Source organism: Ranitomeya variabilis, chromosome 7 (assembly GCF_051348905.1).
Source record: "Ranitomeya variabilis isolate aRanVar5 chromosome 7, aRanVar5.hap1, whole genome shotgun sequence".
Lineage (NCBI taxonomy): Eukaryota > Metazoa > Chordata > Amphibia > Anura > Dendrobatidae > Ranitomeya > Ranitomeya variabilis.
The window spans coordinates 145,901,035-145,918,943 of NC_135238.1; the positions used below are offsets into that span (position 1 = coordinate 145,901,035).

General features: G+C 46.7%; 1 protein-coding gene across 2 annotated transcripts in view; it reads right to left on the reverse strand.

Moving 5' to 3' along the window:
• Nucleotides 1-6,569, reverse strand: part of LOC143785669 (uncharacterized) — a 136,710-nt gene extending 130,141 nt beyond the window's left edge. For both annotated transcript variants that reach the window (XM_077274726.1, XM_077274725.1), the window contains exon 1: nucleotides 6,458-6,569. The gene's annotated coding sequence lies outside the window, so the exon portion shown is untranslated. The remainder of the gene's footprint in view (nucleotides 1-6,457) is intronic.
• Nucleotides 6,570-17,909: the final 11,340 nt, after the last annotated feature.

Here is a 17,909-nt window from a genome sequence, read left to right on the forward strand (position 1 = left end):
CTTTAAAAAACGGGGTGATAGGTTCCCTTTAAATGGGTTGTCTAAAAAATCTTCCAGAGGGCATCACTCCTACTTTGATGGGAGCAGCACGCTCCTGAAGATTGATCGTTTGGACCTGCGACATGGTCACGCTGATGGTTTGATTTTTGCCGTCGTTCAGGCTGTAATTAGAGGCAGCTTTGCCTCTGCAGCATAGAAGTGCAGGGGGACAGAGCCTGGTTAGATCCACAGATCTCAACAGTTTCAGAGAACATCTTGCAAGCTGTAAAGCATAGAGCCAGCTTGTGCCACACACTCCTTGCCTAGATAACCAGGCACTCTAAAACGGCAAGATGGCAGGAACCTATGTAACCAGCTGTACACTATAAAATTAAAAATCCATTTGTTTTTCATAAGGACTGATTTTTTTTAATGAGGGGTAAACTGCAGAGTTGCTTGTTTTTTTTTACAAGCAATTAGACCCATCTAGGAGCATAAGACAACCTCTTTAAGTAATGTAAACTAAAGGTAGAAATAAAGGATCCTAAACAGAAAAAAATACCCCAGAGAGATACTTTTCATCCTGCATTTAAACTCACTTTTTTCTTCTTGCTAGTCTAAAATTAGGGTTTTTAAACATTAGCGAGCACACAATTTGAATCACAGGCATGTATTACGAGGAGTGATGAGCGAATATACTCGTTAATCGAGATTTCCCGAGCACGCTCGGGTGTCCTCCGAGTATTTTTTAGTACTCGGAGATTTAGTTTTCCTCACCTCAGCTGAATGATTTACATCTCTTAGCCAGCATAAGTACATGTGGGGATTCCCTAGCAACCAGGCAACACCTGTTATGATCCTTAGTGGCTGAGGATCACAAATAGACCAGCAAGTGAATACACTTAGGACAAGCTCTAGGGAGATGGTAACGGGACTGATCGCAAATCTGAACCTATCCAACACAACTAGAGGTAGCCGGTGAACGTGCCTAAAAAATTCCTAGACGTCTCGAGCCAGCCTGAGGAACTAGCTACCCCTAAAGAGAAAGAAAGACCTCGCTTGCCTCCAGAGAAATAATCCCCAAAGATATAGAAAGTGAAACAGAGCTATATAGGAACCTCCCAGAGGATAACGAACCAGCTGATAGCCAGAGACCAGCAGGATAACAAACAAAGCCACCAGGGGGAGCCCAAAGCAAAAGTCACACCATACCACCAGTGACCACAAGAGGGAGCCTGAAAACAGAGTTCACAACAGTACCCCCCCCTTGAGGAGGGGTCACCGAACCCTCATGAAAACCCCCAGGGCGATCAAGATGAGCCACATGGAAGGCACGAACCAAATCGGCCGCATGAACATCAGAGGCGACAACCCAAGAATTATCCTCCTGACCATAGCCTTTCCACTTAACCAAATACTGGAGCCTCCGTCTAGAAATACGAGAATCCAAGATCTTCTCTACCACGTATTCCAATTCTCCCTCAACCAGCACCGGGGCAGGAGGCTCAACCGGAGGAACCACAGGCACCACATACCTCCGCAACAACGAGCGATGGAACACATTATGAATAGCAAATGATGCCGGGAGGTCCAGACGAAATGACACAGGGCCAAGGACTTCCAGAATCTTATAAGGACCGATAAACCGAGGCTTGAACTTAGGAGAGGAGACCTTCATAGGAACGAAGCGAGAAGACAACCACACCAAGTCCCCAACACGAAATCGGGGACCCACACAGCGACGGCGGATGGCAAAGAGCTGAGCCTTCTCTTGTGACAGCTTCAAATTGTCCACCACATGATTCCAAATCTGATACAACCTATCAACCACAACATCCACTCCAGGACAGTCAGAATGCTCCACCTGACCCGAGGAAAAACGAGGATGAAACCCCGAATTACAAAAAAAAGGAGAAACCAAAGTAGCAGAACTAGCCCGATTATTAAGGGCAAACTCGGCCAACGGCAAAAAAGTAACCCAGTCGTCCTGATCAGCAGAAACAAAACATCTTAAATAAGTCTCCAAGGTCTGATTAGTTCGCTCGGTTTGGCCATTCGTCTGAGGATGGAAGGCCGACGAAAAAGACAAATCAATGCCCAATTTAGCACAAAAGGTCCGCCAAAATCTAGACACAAACTGGGATCCTCTGTCAGAAACAATGTTCTCAGGAATCCCGTGCAAACGAACCACATTTTGAAAAAACAGAGGAACCAACTCGGAGGAGGAAGGCAACTTAGGCAAGGGCACCAAATGGACCATCTTAGAAAAACGATCACACACCACCCACATGACAGACATTCTCTGAGAGACTGGAAGATCCGAAATAAAATCCATGGAAATGTGCGTCCAAGGCCTCTTCGGGACAGGCAAAGGTAACAGCAACCCACTGGCATGAGAACAGCAAGGCTTAGCCCGAGCACAAATCCCACAAGACTGCACAAAGGAACGCACATCCCGCGACAAGGAAGGCCACCAAAAAGACCTGGCCACCAAGTCTCTGGTACCAAATATTCCAGGATGGCCCGCCAACACCGAAGAATGAACCTCGGAGATGACTCTGTTGGTCCATCTATCCGGGACAAACAGTCTCTCCGGTGGACAGCGGTCAGGTCTATCCACCTGAAACTCTTGCAGCACACGTCACAAATCTGGGGAGATGGCAGACAAAATCACCCCTTCTCTAAGGATACCAGCCGGCTCTGAATCTCCAGGAGAGTCAGGCACAAAACTCCTAGAAAGAGCATCAGCCTTCACATTCTTCGAACCAGGCAGGTACGAGACCATGAAATCAAAACGAGAGAAAAACAACGACCAACGAGCCTGTCTGGGATTCAGCCGCTTGGCCGACTCGAGATAAATCAAATTCTTGTGGTCAGTCAAAACCACCACACGATGCTTAGCTCCCTCGAGCCAATGTCGCCACTCCTCAAATGCCCACTTCATAGCCAACAGCTCCCGATTACCGACATCATAATTCCGCTCGGCAGGCGAAAACTTTCTTGAAAAGAAAGCGCATGGCTTCATCACAGAGCCATCGGAGCTTCTCTGCGACAAAACAGCCCCCGCTCCAATCTCGGAAGCATCAACCTCCACCTGGAAGGGAAGTGAGACATCTGGCTGACATAAGACCGGAGCCGAAGAAAACCGACGCTTCAGCTCCCGAAAGGCCTCCACAGCCGCAGAGGACCAATTAGTCACATCAGAACCTTTCTTGGTCAAATCCGTCAAAGGCTTAACAACACCAGAAAAATTAGCTATGAAGCGACGGTAAAAATTAGCGAAACCCAAGAACTTCTGAAGACTCTTAACAGACGTAGGCTGCGTCCAGTCATGAATAGCCTGAACCTTGACTGGGTCCATCTCAATAGTAGAAGGAGAAAAAATGAAACCTAAAAAAGAAATCTTCTGGACTCCAAAAAGACATTTTGAGCCCTTCACAAATAAAGCATTGTCACGCAGGACCTGAAAGACCATCCTGACCTGCTTAACATGAGACTCCCAATCATCCGAAAAGACGAGAATATCATCCAGATACACAATCATAAACTTATCCAGATATTCACGGAAGATGTCGTGCATAAAGGACTGAAAGACTGAAGGAGCATTAGAAAGTCCAAAAGGCATCACCAAGTACTCAAAATGGCCTTCAGGCGTATTAAATGCAGTTTTCCATTCATCACCCTGTTTTATACGCACAAGGTTATACGCACCACGAAGATCTATCTTGGTGAACCAACTAGACCCCCTAATGCGAGCAAACAAATCAGTTAACAATGGCAAAGGATACTGAAATTTGACCGTGATTTTATTCAAAAGGCGATAATCAATACAAGGCCTCAGGGAACCATCCTTCTTAGCCACAAAAAAGAATCCTTCACCAAGAGGGGATGAGGACGGGCGAATATGTCCCTTCTCCAAAGACTCCTTTATATAACTCCGCATGGCAGCATGCTCCGGCACAGATAAATTGAAAAGTCGTCCCTTAGGAAACTTACTACCAGGAATCAAATTTATAGCACAATCACAGTCACTATGAGGAGGTAGAGAATTGAGTTTGGGCTCCTCAAATACATCCTGGTAGTCTGACAAAAACGTAGGGACTTCAGAGGGAGTGGACGAAGCAATTGACACCACAGGAGCGTCACCATGAATTCCCTGACAACCCCAACTTGACACAGACATAGCTTTCCAATCCAGGACTGGATTATTAGTCTGCAACCATGGTAGACCCAACACGACAACATCATGCAAATTATGCAATACTAGAAAGCGAATCACCTCCTGATGAACAGGAGTCATGCACATGGTCACTTGTGTCCAGTACTGAGGTCTATTCGTAGCCAATGGTGTAGAATCAATTCCCCTTAGTGGAATAGGGAATTTCAAAGGCTCCAAATCAAAACCACAGCGCTTGGCAAAAGACCAATCCATCAGACTCAGGGCAGCACCTGAATCTACAAAAGCATTAACCGGGTAAGATGACAGGGAACAAATCAGGGTAACAGACAAAATGAACTTAGGCTGTAAAGTACCAATGGTGACAGATTTATCAACCCCCTTTTTGCGCTTAGAGCATGCTGAGATAACATGAGCTGAGTCACCACAGTAAAACCACAACCCATTTTGCCGTCTATAATTCTGCCGTTCACTTCTGGTCAGAATTCTGTCACATTGCATAGATTCAGGTGTCTGTTCAGAAGACACCGCCAAATGGTGCACAGGTTTGCGCTCCCGCAAACGCCGATCAATCTGAATGGCCAGAGTCATTGACTCATTCAGACCTGCAGGTGTAGAGAACCCCACCATGACATTCTTAATGGCTTCAGAAAGACCTTCTCTGAAATTTGCAGCCAGGGCACACTCATTCCACTGAGTAAGCACCGACCATTTCCGAAATTTCTGGCAGTACACCTCTGCTTCATCTTGCCCCTGCGAGAGGGCCAATAATGCTTTTTCAGCCTGGTTCTCAAGATTAGGTTCCTCATAGAGCAATCCAAGGGCCAGAAAAAACGCATCTACACTAAGCAATGCAGGATCCCCTGGCGCCAATGCGAAGGCCCAATCTTGAGGGTCACCACGCAAAAAAGAAATGATAATCTTAACTTGCTGAACGGCATCACCAGAGGAACGAGGTTTCAAAGAAAGAAACAACTTACAATTGTTCTTAAAATTCAGGAACCTAGATCTATCTCCAGAAAACAACTCCGGAATAGGTATTCTAGGCTCAGACATAGGACTGTGAACAACAAAATCCTGAATACTTTGAACCCTAGCAGCAAGATGATCCAGACTGGAAGCCAAGCTCTGGACATCCATGTCAGCAGCTGAACTCAGAGCCACACCAAGATTAAGAGGAGAGAAGCTAGCCACAGCAGCTAGACACACGGCAACAACAAAACAAAAAAAACAAACAAAAAAAAAAAATTTCTCAAGGCTTCTTTTCTCCTGCTTCTGCCATGCAATTAACACTTTGTAGGCCGGCTGTACTGTTATGATCCTTAGTGGCTGAGGATCACAAATAGACGAGCAAGTGAATACACTTAGGACAAGCTCTAGGGAGATGGTAACTGGACTGATCGCAAATCTGAACCTATCCAACACAACTAGAGGTGGCCGGTGAACGTGCCTAAAAAACTCCTAGACGTCTCGAGCCAGCCTGAGAAACTAGCTACCCCTAAAGAGAAAGAAAGACCTCGCTTGCCTCCAGAGAAATAATCCCCAAAGATATAGAAGCCCCCAACAAATATTAACAGTGAAGTAAGAAGAAGGCACATACATAGGGATGAAATCAGTTTCAGCAAAAGAGGCCCACTAGTACTAGAAAGCAGAAAATAGAGCAGGGGTCTATGCGATCAATAAAAAACCCTTACAAAATATCCATCCTGAGATTTCAAGAACCCACGCACCGACTAACGGTGTGTGGGGAGAAACTCAGTCCACTAGAGCAACCAGCAAGCGAGAGAATCACATTTCGCAAGCTGGACAAGAAAATATGATAACACTGCTGATCAAAAAATGAGCAAACAAAACTTAGCTTGTCCTGGATGGACTGGGAGCAAGGTAGTCAGACGGAAACTGAGTAGCACTGATTACATCGACAGCCGGCAACAAGTGAAAGTGAAACAGAGCTATATAGGAACCTCCCAGAGGATAACGAACCAGCTGATAGCCAGAGACCAGCAGGATAACAAACAAAGCCACCAGGGGGAGCCCAAAGCAAAAGTCACACCATACCACCAGTGACCACAAGAGGGAGCCTAAAAACAGAGTTCACAACAAACCCCCACATGTACTTATGCTGGCTATCAGATGTAAATCATTTAGCTGCGGCGATGAAAACTAACTCTCCGAACACTAAAAAATACTCGGAGGACCCCCGAGCGTGCTCGGGAAATCTCGAGTAACGAGTATATTCGCTCATCACTAATTAAGAGTTTTAGCATGGTTTCTGGCAAAACAATTTCTGAAAGCACTTACTGGAGCTCTCTTTTGCATATTAGGCGGGCATTCTCTCTGACGACTTTATTTAGGAGGCGATTACATTGCAATTCGGCCTCCAAAGAAAGGAGTAGCTCTCTTTCGTTAATCCGGTTGTAAAATTTGTAAGATCAGATATTGTCACTTCTTAAACGCTCGAATACTGTCACATGGTATAAGGACAATGTTACCTGGCTTCCTCTGCCTTCCTTAGTTTTTCCTCTTTCATTTTTTCAATTTCAGCCTTAATCTTTTCTTCTGTGACATTTGTTAAAAATTGCAGTACAAGATCTGGCAGTAGCTGATCCGATACGATAGACAACTTGCTTAAGAAACACAAGAGAAAAAAAGGTTTTGATGAGAATAAAAACTATTCAAATAATTATTAGAAACCCTGCCAATGGAAAGGAATTCAAGATATCCATTGTGGTACTATCTGAAATTAAACAGGATTTAGAACTTTGAATAAATATATATATATATATTTTTTACCTGCTGTTCTCCTGAAAATGGTGTTTTTCTTTTGTTTCTGCATCTGTGTGTTTTGAGCTATGGTCCCCTTATCTGTATGTAAATCTATTCTTGTTAGGCAAGTGGGAGTGATCATTAACTTTCCTGTATGAAAGTCTATCGAGAACCATGCCCAGTTGACTAAGCGGGGAAACAGAGGCCATATCTCAGGAACAGAAGGGGCACAGGAATGAAAACCGTTAAGATTCATGAACAGCAGCATTTACACCAGGCAAAAAAAATATTTTTTTTGCATATTTATGGCAAGTGACCCATCCTCTAAGGAATGAATGTAAACACCTTTGAATAAAATCTTATGACACCCCTTTAATACAGAGCTTCTACATTCTGCATGAAGATAAGCTAGTGACGGCAGTTGCACAGATATATCAGCGTAAAGTAAAGGTAATAAAGGCCATGCTAAACCAATAAGGATACTTTCAGGAATAACCCATTATTCGCTTAATTGGTAACACAGGTAACCATGGGGTGTAATGCTGCTGTCACTAGGAGGCTGACACTAGCCAAAAAAGAAAAAAAGTTAGCTCCTCCTCAGCAGGGTACACCCACTGACTGGCACAAAGCATATCAGATATAGCTTAGTGTCAGCAGGAGACAGACCTGAATCTGATCCCAGATCCAATTTCTTCCTTAGATCACCTTGTTGTGTGTTATTATCTTTTCCCTTTGTTTTTCAGATTCTTCTCTTCAGGGTAATAGGGTGCAATTTCTCACCCGGACTTACCAACTAAGCAAATGAGAGAACAGTGTGATGCCATCCACATCTTACCCTCACTGGCCTGCGAGGCAGGACCTAACCCCCGACACATCTAGAGAGTGTCTCAGGGTGGTTCGTGGCAGAAGGTCATTGCCTGTCCCCAACCCCAGCCCTCTCCTCGGAGTGGTGCCAGGAGGAAGACCATTGTCACTCTTCAGTGACCCCACCCCCCCTCGGTTGACACAGTCTTCTGCACCATCTGGGACCATAACGATATTGAAAGGAGGACTCCTATTCCAGTGAACCCCCTCATCTGGGGGCTCCTGATGCTGTCCTATGGACTGATAAAGAGTTATTCAGGACTCTAGTCCTCTTTTCTCCGCAGTCCATCATTCAAGGTGGTGGATGTAATTAAGACTTAAGAAAGCCCAGCTCTCCAAATCTCCCCAGCACACGCTTTTCGGCGCGCCGCTGTCTAGCTTAAATTTAACTCCTGGCTTGTTGAGCCTCCACTTCACCGGAACAGGCCCCTCTCGTGCGCGCCATCCAATCAGCACGCGAGGGCTCCCGTGTGCACTTTTACTCCTCCTATGGTAGCGCTTGTTGTGGTTTCACTGAGCGGGCTTTCAGTGTGCCTTTTTCTAGCCCTGCCCCCTTCTCCTTCACTCTGTTTCTGTCTCCAGCCACAGTTCACAACTATGCTCTCTCAGGATCTGTCTTCTTCAGGCACAGAGACCTGTTAAGATGGAGAATTTTCTTCCAGGACTGGGTGGGCTCCTTCCATGCTGTTTTTTACCTCTTAGACTTAGGCCTCCTCAGCAGTCCTCCCTCAGCACCAGGCTACTACTTATGCAGAGACCCAGGAAGTCTCGCACCCGCCCCTTCCCCACTATCATTCACTACGCCCATTATCATTCACTACGCAAAAAGAAGTTGCTCACAGGTCAGGCCTCGGTCTTCTGACCCAACCCAGGCATCGTCAATTATGGAGAGCCACGTGTTCCGGATGAGAAGACAGCCATTAGTAACCACCGGCTAAAAGATAGAATTTTCTTCTCTCCCATGCAGACATTTCTTCATGTCCCATCTTTCAAAGGCCCTAGCCCAAGTCCCTGGATTCTTACAGGCCATCTCCGCTCTTCTCCACACTGGGGTCATTGTACCCGTTCCCTCTTAAAAACGTTTCTCATGTTTCTATTCCAACCTCTTCGTGGTCCAAAAGAAGGATGGCTCAACTCCACCCGATCCTGGATCACAAACTACTAAACCGGCGGGTGTGCCTCCATCATTTCAGGATGGAATTCCTCCACTCTGTCATTGCCTCTATTGAACCAGAGGAATTCCTCTGTTCTGTCGACATCCAATATGCCAATCTCCACCAGTTTACAGCTCTCACTTATGGACTGGCCTCTGTTTCCAGAGTGTTTATGAATCTCATAGTGGTCATCAGGGCCATTCTTCGCACTAAACTGATAGAAATCTCCCACCTCGACGACAGACTGATCAAGGGCCCGTCCTTCAGAGAATATTGCGAAAGTGTTCAGATCACCCTAAACACTTATAGGTTGGGTAGTCAACATGACGAAGTCATCTATGATCTAGGTCCAGCAGCTAGTTTTCCTAGGCATGCTGTTCGGTACCTCCCGCACCAGAGTCCTTCTCCCAGAGATGCTCTTGGCACTCGGACTGGGAATTCACTCCATCAAGATGCCCATCTTCACATGCTCTTTGACTTTGCAGGACAGTACTAGTGAAAAGGATTGCCGCAATGGAAGCCGTCCCTTTGCACAGTTTCATACAAGTCCACTCTAATTGGCTCTCTTGTCAGCTTTGGTCAAAAGGATCTCTTCCCTGGATTGCCCCATACTTCTGCCTCTCTGAGTGAGGCGTTCATTGGCATGGTGGAGTATATCCTCCTCCATTCGGCATGGGAGATCATTCCTCCACTAACAGGTTGTCACAACGAACACCAGTCTCCTCAGATGGGGGGGCGGTCTTCCTTCGACACACTGTCCAGGGTCACTGGAACTCTCGGGAAACCTCTCTTACAATTAATCTCCTCAAGATCAGAGCCATCTACATCCAACTACTCCACTGGCAGGACCTTCTAGCGGGCTGACCAGCTCGCATTCAATCAGACAATACCATGGCCGTGGCATACATAAACTACCAGGACAGGATATGCAGCGAGGCCTTCATGTTAGAGGTCTCATGGATTTGGTAGTGGGTCGAGCAGCACATGTCAGCAGTATTAGCGGTGCACATTTCAGGCATGAACAACTAGGCCACCAACTTCATAAGTTTTCAGGGCCTCTCCTCCGGCGAGTAATCCCTCATCCCCTCTATATTTGAACAGATCTGTCGGAGGTAGGGCACTCCCGATGTTGATGTGACGGCTTCTCGGATGAATGACAAAGTCCATTGTTTTGTGGCCAGGTTTTGCTACCGTCTGGCGTTCGGTTACTAAGCCCTGGTCATTCCATGCTTTCAGTTTCAACTTCCGTACCTTTTTCCACCTCCTCCTCTAATTCCCAGACTCATCAAGAATATCAAGGCAGAAGAAGTTTAAGTCACTCTAGAGGCTCCAGACTGGCCCAGAAGAGCATGATACGCAGGCTTAGTCAACCTACTCAAATCTGTACCCTAGAAACTCCTGGACCGACCAGCCCTACTCTCGCAAGGTTCCATCTTCCACCATAATTCTTGGTCTCAATTTAATAGAATGGCTGTTGAAGCTGCAGTCCTGAGAGAGGCAGGCTTCTCATCTCAGGTCACACAGACCATGGATTAAGGTGAAGAAACCCTCGTCCTCACGCATTTATCATCAGACCTAGAAGGCCTTCTTTCACTGGTGTGAAGACAGCCACACAGCTCCCATTGTCTTTTTCCCTTCCATCCATCCTGGAGTTGTTACAATCAGGGCTAGAGTACAGTTTGTATCTTAGTACCTTAAAGGGTCAGTTCTATACTCTTTCAAATGTTTCAACGGTATTTTGCATCTCGTCCCCATGTCAAGATCTTCCTTCAGGGAGTTTCTCACCTAGCGTCACCATATCGTCCTCTTGTGGATGAGTGGCACCTTAAGCAAGTTTTGAACGTTCTTCGGGGACCCTCCTACAAACACATTCAGGAAATTGCGTCTTCCCTTCTCTCCGGGAAAGTTGAATTCTTTGTTGCGATCACTTCCATGAGAGGGTCTCCGAATTAGCAGCTCTTTCTTGCAGCTCTCCTTTCCTCATCCTCCACAAGGACAAGACGGTACTGCGACCAGTTCCTTCATTTCTTCCAATTGTAGTCTCTCTGTTCCATATCAACAAGGATATTGTCCTTATTCAATCTGCCTGTCCTTTGGAAAGGTCTTTCCACAAGCTGGACCTACTTAGAGCCATACGCTTCTACCTCTCAAGGACAGCATCCTTCCGACGTTCGACTGCCTTGTTTGTCATTCCTGGGATTTGTCGTACAGTATTCCCTGCCTCCAAGTCTGCTATTATCTGCTGGATCTGTTGGGCTATACTGGAGGCTTATCGAGTTAAAGATAGACGACCACCACCGGGAATGAGAGGTCACTCCACCCATGCGATGGGGACTTCCTAGGCCGTTTGCCACCAGGTCTCTGCAAGCCAGATTTGCAAATCCGCTATCTGGTAATCCATTCATACATTCGCTAAATTCTACAGGGTACATACCTACGCCTCGGCTGATGCTGGTCTAGGTAGAAATTTGTGCAAGCGGCGGTAGTCCATCGCTTGACCTGGTTTGATCACGATACTCTGTTCTGTTCCCTCCCTTGGGACTGCTTTAGGACATCCCATGGTTACCTGTGTCCCCAATGAAGCAATAAAGAAGGATTTAATGTACTCACCATAAAATCTCTTTCTTGGAGCCTTTATTGGGGGACACAGCACCCTTCTTGGTTTGTGCCTACGTTGGGCCTGTGTATAGTTTTTTGTTGTTGCTTCTCCAACTGCTTTTTCCCTAACTGACCAGCTTTAGGCCAGCTGGTGGGTGTACCCTGATGAGGAGGAGCTAATATTTTTTGCTGTTGAGCGTCAGCCTCCTAGCACCTAGCAACAGCAGCATACACCCACGGTTACCTGTGTCCTCAATGAAGGCTTCAAGAAAAAAAACAAAAAAACTTTATACCTGGCAATACACTACTAATTAAAATCTGTTTAGGATGCCTACAGCAGAGGTGCGTGTATGCAGCAGAGCTGTGAGTGTGTGTAATCATACAGCAGAGTGGTTTGTGTATTTCTAGAGCGCTTCTCATAATAAGGCATGTCCTATCAAATCAACCACAATAAAAGTTACATTCTTATTGATCATATTTTGTCAGTCATTCAGACATTTAACCATTTTATATTCTATTTAGAATGTATTTCAAGAATGTATTCAACTAAATACATTTGCTAATTTTCCTTTACTTGTAACCCTTAGACATCCTATAAAGCATTAAAGAGAAAATAAAGTTACCGTATACCTAAGTGCATTAGAGATGTATTCTGACACCCTTTGGATGACAGGAGCACTCAATTCTTTCAACGCATCCTCCAAAATGTCTTGTAGGGCTGATTGGAAGGGCTGATTCTTAGGAAGGAAGGCTGCCGGAAAGAAGCAGAGCATGTACGAGGGTGAGTATATACCTAATAGGAATATACTCACCCTCGGCTTCTTTCCGGCAGTCTTCCTTCCTAAGAATCAGCCCTTCTAGGACCTTTGGTGACGTCACGGTGACGTCGCGGCTTGTGATTGGTCCGCGGCCGCCCATGTGAGCGGTCACCGGACGTCACCGTGACGTCACCGCAAGGCCCTGGAGGGCTGATTGAAAGGAAGGAACGTTCCCGCGTAGTACCAGGGCGCAACAGAGGGTGAGTATAGCGCTATTTTTTATTTTAATTCTTTATTTTACACTTAAATCTGAATTCCGATACCAACTCCCGATATCTTAAACATATCGGGAATCGGTATCGGAATTCCGATTCCAGATTCAGAAGATCGCCGACTTCATGGCCGACCCCACACAGGGGTCGGGTCGGGTTTCATGAAACCCGACTTTGCCAAAAGTCGGCGACTTCTGAAAATGTTCAACCCTACTCCTTAGCATCAGGCAATGGAAGTACAGTAGTAGCAAGTTGTTCTGTTGATACAGAAAAAAAGTTAAAGAAAATCTAAACTAAAATCTACAGATCAAGGAAAATCTAGATGTAATAACACATGACATTGGTATTGTTCGATAGCTTAGTCGGATCCTCCTATCTTCAGGCCCCTCTCCCAAGTACCCAATAAACCCCAACCCCAATAAAGACAGGATACAAAACTTGGATAATAATTGGCCACAGTGGCCTTTATTATAAACATACAAAACATTAAAGGTAAAGTAACGTGGGGAGGTCTTTGAAGCTCCAAACTGGTGGTAAACCATAATATATAGAGTGGACAGAAAACCAGACCATAATTTACTCCCAGCCGCAACCACCTGGCTCGGGAGCACCAAAATACCCCGAAGGGCTACCATTGTCCACTTAACACCTGGGAATCCGGCCCACCATTGCCAAGATCCCCCCAAACCACCAGACCCGAAACCAAACTTTACACAAACTGAAGAATCCGTATCCCGACGGATCCCCCAGGCCAATTTAGTACCAACTCCAAGGACCCCTCCCACCGCCACAACGAGAGGTACTTGAACACCTCAAGGACCCGAGGCCCCCCCAAACTTGACCGCTATGGCCCTTTCAATACCGCTCTGCAATCCGAGAGCCCACAAATTGATGCCCACCGCATTTAAATGGACACCATCACCTAGGAGAAATTCATCTCCCCCTTTCTCCAATTCAAAATAACGGATGAACAGACCACCATTTCTAACGACAAAACTAGATATAGCCCGATTCACCTTAATTCAAGCTTTGTGGATCCTCTCCACAGATCTGGCATGTCGTCAGCACCTCCTCAGGACGATATCGGACCACACGACTAACAAATCCCGGAAAGACGCCCATAGCCTCAGCAGATCGTGTTTTATATCCCGGATCAATTCACGGCAAGGGCGAACCCCCAAATCGTTGCCCCCTACGTGAAAAACTAAAATGTCAGGAGTTCTGTCCAACCTAATGCCATTGTGCACCTCCTGCATAACCCCACTCCAACACAAACCCCTAAAACTCAGCCACCTGACCATGGCCACGTCCCTTGAAAGACTGAGTTGACGTGCGTCCCGCCGAACATCCGCTCGCCTCGTGCCCCAATAGACGAAAGAGTGGCCGACGATCCAAACCAACAGGGGGGGTTCGACCTAGAAAATACAAACAACTTAAAATCCAAAACAATGACACACCAAAATACAGGCGTACGAGAAAAAACGCAAGGCCTTCATGGTCTAATATAGCTCTTGTAACGCCCAGACTCCCATCTCCCTATCCTCTGAACCACTTCCGGGGCCAATCCCCTCAGAGCCGCTTCAGTCGCGGCCCCAATACGAAATGAGTGCGACGCAAAACGAGAAGCGTCCAAACCCAACCCCGACAAAGCTTTCCGAAAAACAGCAACAAACTGGAATTTGGATAAAAAGGAACCATCCTCGTGACACAACAAAGGACCATCCGAGACCGTCCGAAGGCTAGTAAAAACCTGAAAACAACGAACAGGACACATAAGTGAACCACTGACCGAGCCCAACTCAACCCATTTACCTTTTCCCGCCTGGTCAGTCTTTGACCGACGTATCCAGAAATGTAATCGACTCCCAATAAGCACCACATCCTTGGCCCAGAGCCCACCTCGCCTAAATGTGGTGGGAGACACCAGCTCCCCAACCCTCAAGGCCCCAAAAAACGCCAGGGAAAAGGCTAAACGAAAGAGAGCACCTTCAAAGTTGGATAAGCAAATGTCGCTCAAACGCGAGCCCACCTGCTCCAACACGCCAAAAGAGACCGGGCGCCGATAATCACCTCGTCCCGCCTTTCTACGAAAACCCTTTACCGCCTGCCGTACCAAAAACAACTTCGTCAAATCCTGCAATCCTCGAAGCTGAAAACCGAAAGCCAGAGCCGCCTGAACTCTATCCACCTTCGAAGCAGACCACCCCTCTTCCGCGCCGCGTCTCAACCACAACAACAAAGCGCCCAGTTGATCCTCACCCCCGTTAGTAACCCCACAGGACACCATCCAAGATTCCCAATCACACCATACCGACCGATACGCTGACCATGTGCTGGGCGCCAAAGACGCGTGAATCAAAGGTCCTGCAGCCCGGATACCACGTTCCAAAGCTCCGGCGGGCAGTCCAGACCCGTCTCCTCCGCGTCCGGGGCCAGAGACCGAAACCGTTCCCACTGAAACCGAGACAAAGAGTCAGCCACAGAATTCTCCACTCCGGGTACATGAGTCGCCGTAATGTACACATTGATAGACATGCAGCACAACACCAACTGACGGAGAACCCTGATAACCGGAGGAGAAGAAGCCGTCAAACCGTTTATGACACACACAACCGCCATATTGTTACAATTAAAACGAACCCTCCGATTGCGCAAATCCTCATTCCACAAGTACACTGCAACCAGGATAGGAAAGATTTCCAACAAAGTGACGTTCTTCACCAACCCGGATACGAACCACTCGTCCGGCCACCTATTGGCACACCACCTGCCACCAAAAAGGCGCCAAAACCAACACCGCCTGAAGCATCAGTAAACAAATCCAACTCAGCGTTGCCGACTACGTCCTCCATCAACAACGAACGGCCATTGTACCGTGCCAAAAAACTGTCCCACACCTCCAAATCAGCCTTATGCTCGCTAGACAGGAGAACAAAATGATGCGGGGCCTTAACCCCTGCCGTGGCACCGGCTAGCCTCCTTGAAAAAACCCTCCCCATCGGGAAGATCCTGCAGGCAAAATCAATTTGCCGAGGAGGGACTGAACCTCCCGCAACGGCAACTTTTTTAAGCGACGTGCCCGAGCCACTTCATTTCTCAATCCAACCACCTTCTCTTCAGGCAACCGAAATTCCCAGTTAACGGAGTCAATAACAATGCCCAGGAACGAAAGACTCGTGCAAGGCCCCTCAGTTTTTTCCGGCGCTAAGGGAACACCAAAACGTTCTGCTACCCATATCACCGTCCTCAAGACCATGTCCCAACTTACGGACTGACTCGGCCCGATGCACAAAAAGTCATCCAAATAGTGAATGACCGAATCCAAACCCGACACCTCGCGAACGACCCACTCAAGAAAAGAACTAAAAGCCTCAAAGTATGCGCAAGACAACGAGCAACCCATCGGCAAACATCTGTCCACGTAAAATCCACCGTTCCAATAACAACCCAACAGCCTCACACTGTCCGGATGAATGGGCAATAAACGAAAAGCCGACTCAATATCAGTCTTGGCTAACAGCACGCCTGTTGTGAATTTGGATTCTGGGCTCCCCCGGTGGCCGCTTGTGGAATTGGACTTGTCATCCTCTTTCCTGTTTCACCTGGTTCCATCAGTAGTGGGTGTCGCTATTTAAGCTCATTTCTCTGGTGGTTTCTTGCCGGTCAACAATGTTATCTGATGCCTCTCAGTGCTTGTTCCTGCTTCTGACAACTACTAGATAAGTTGGACTTTTGTCCATGTTTCGTTTTGCCTATTTGTTCCAGTTCACAGCTGAAGTTTTGTTACTGTGTCTGGAAAGCTCTCGTTGATCAGGGATTGCTACTCTGGCGTTATGAGTTAATGCCAGAGTTTAAGGTAATCTCTGGATGGTGTTTTGTTAGTGTTTTTCTGCTGACCATGAAAGTATACTATCTGTCTTCTGCTATCTAGTAAGCGGACCTCAAATTTGCTAAGACTATTTTCCTGCTGCGTTTGTTGTTTCATCTGAACTCACCGTCATTATATGTGGGGGGCTACTGTCTTCTTTGGAATATTTCTCTAGAGGTGAGCCAGGTCTTATATTTCCCTCTGCTAGCTATTTAGGTCTTAGGCCAGAGCTGGGCATCTAGCAATAAATAGGAAATGCTACCTGGCTATTTCTAGTTGCGCGGCAGGCTTAGTTCATGGTCAGTATAGTTCCATCTTCCGAGAGCTTGTCCCTCTATAGGCTTGCTATGATCTCTGCCTGCAGAGATCATGACAGTTTGACCGGCCAATAAAGTGTTAAAGACCCAGGTTGAGAAAGGAGAGTTATAAGAAGTCTGCTGGAATTTTTTTTTTTTTTTTTTCCTCCAGTTTGCCTTGCTGCAGTCTTTTTTCTCTCTCTCCTCCTAATCTCTGTATGGCTCTGTGTGCACCTGACAATAATGGATCTTCAGAGTGTAACTGCGGGTTTGAATAATCTCATCACGAAAGTACAAAATTTACAAGATTTTGTGGTACATGCTCCAGTATCTGAGCCGAGAATTCCTTTGCCGGAGTTCTTCACAGGGAATAGAGCTAGCTTCCAGAATTTCCGAAATAATTGTAAGCTTTATTTGTCCCTGAAGTCTCGTTCAGCTGGAGACCCTGCTCAGCAGGTTAGGATTGTGATTTCCTTGCTCAGGGGTGACCCTCAAGATTGGGCCTTCTCATTGCCAGCAGGGGATCCTGCGTTGCGCGATGTGGATGCGTTTTTTCTGGCCTTGGGCTTGCTTTATGAGGAACCTCATTTGGAACTTCAGGCAGAAAAAACTTTGATGGCACTATCTCAGGGGCAAGACGAAGCTGAGGTTTACTGCCAAAAATTCCGTAAATGGTCTGTGCTTACTCAGTGGAATGAGTGCGCCTTGGCGGCAACTTTCAGAGAAGGTCTCTCTGATGCCGTTAAGGATGTTATGGTGGGGTTCCCTGTGCCTGCAGGTCTGAATGAGTCCATGACAATGGCTATTCAGATTGATAGGCGTCTGCGGGAGCGCAAACCGGTGCACCATCTGGCGGTGTCTATGGAAAAGACGCCAGAAAGTATGCAGTGTGATAGAATTCTGTCCAGGAGCGAGCGACAGAATTTTAGACGGAAGAATGGATTGTGCTTCTATTGTGGGGATTCTACTCATGTTATATCAGCATGCTCTAGGCGTACAAAGAAGCTTGATAAGTCTGTTTCCATTAGCACCATTCAGTCTAAGTTTATTTTGTCTGTAACCCTGATTTGCTCTTTGTCATCCATTGCCACGGACGCCTATGTTGACTCTGGCGCCGCTCTGAGTCTTATGGATTGGTCCTTTGCCAATCGTTGTGGTTTTGATTTAGAGCCTTTGG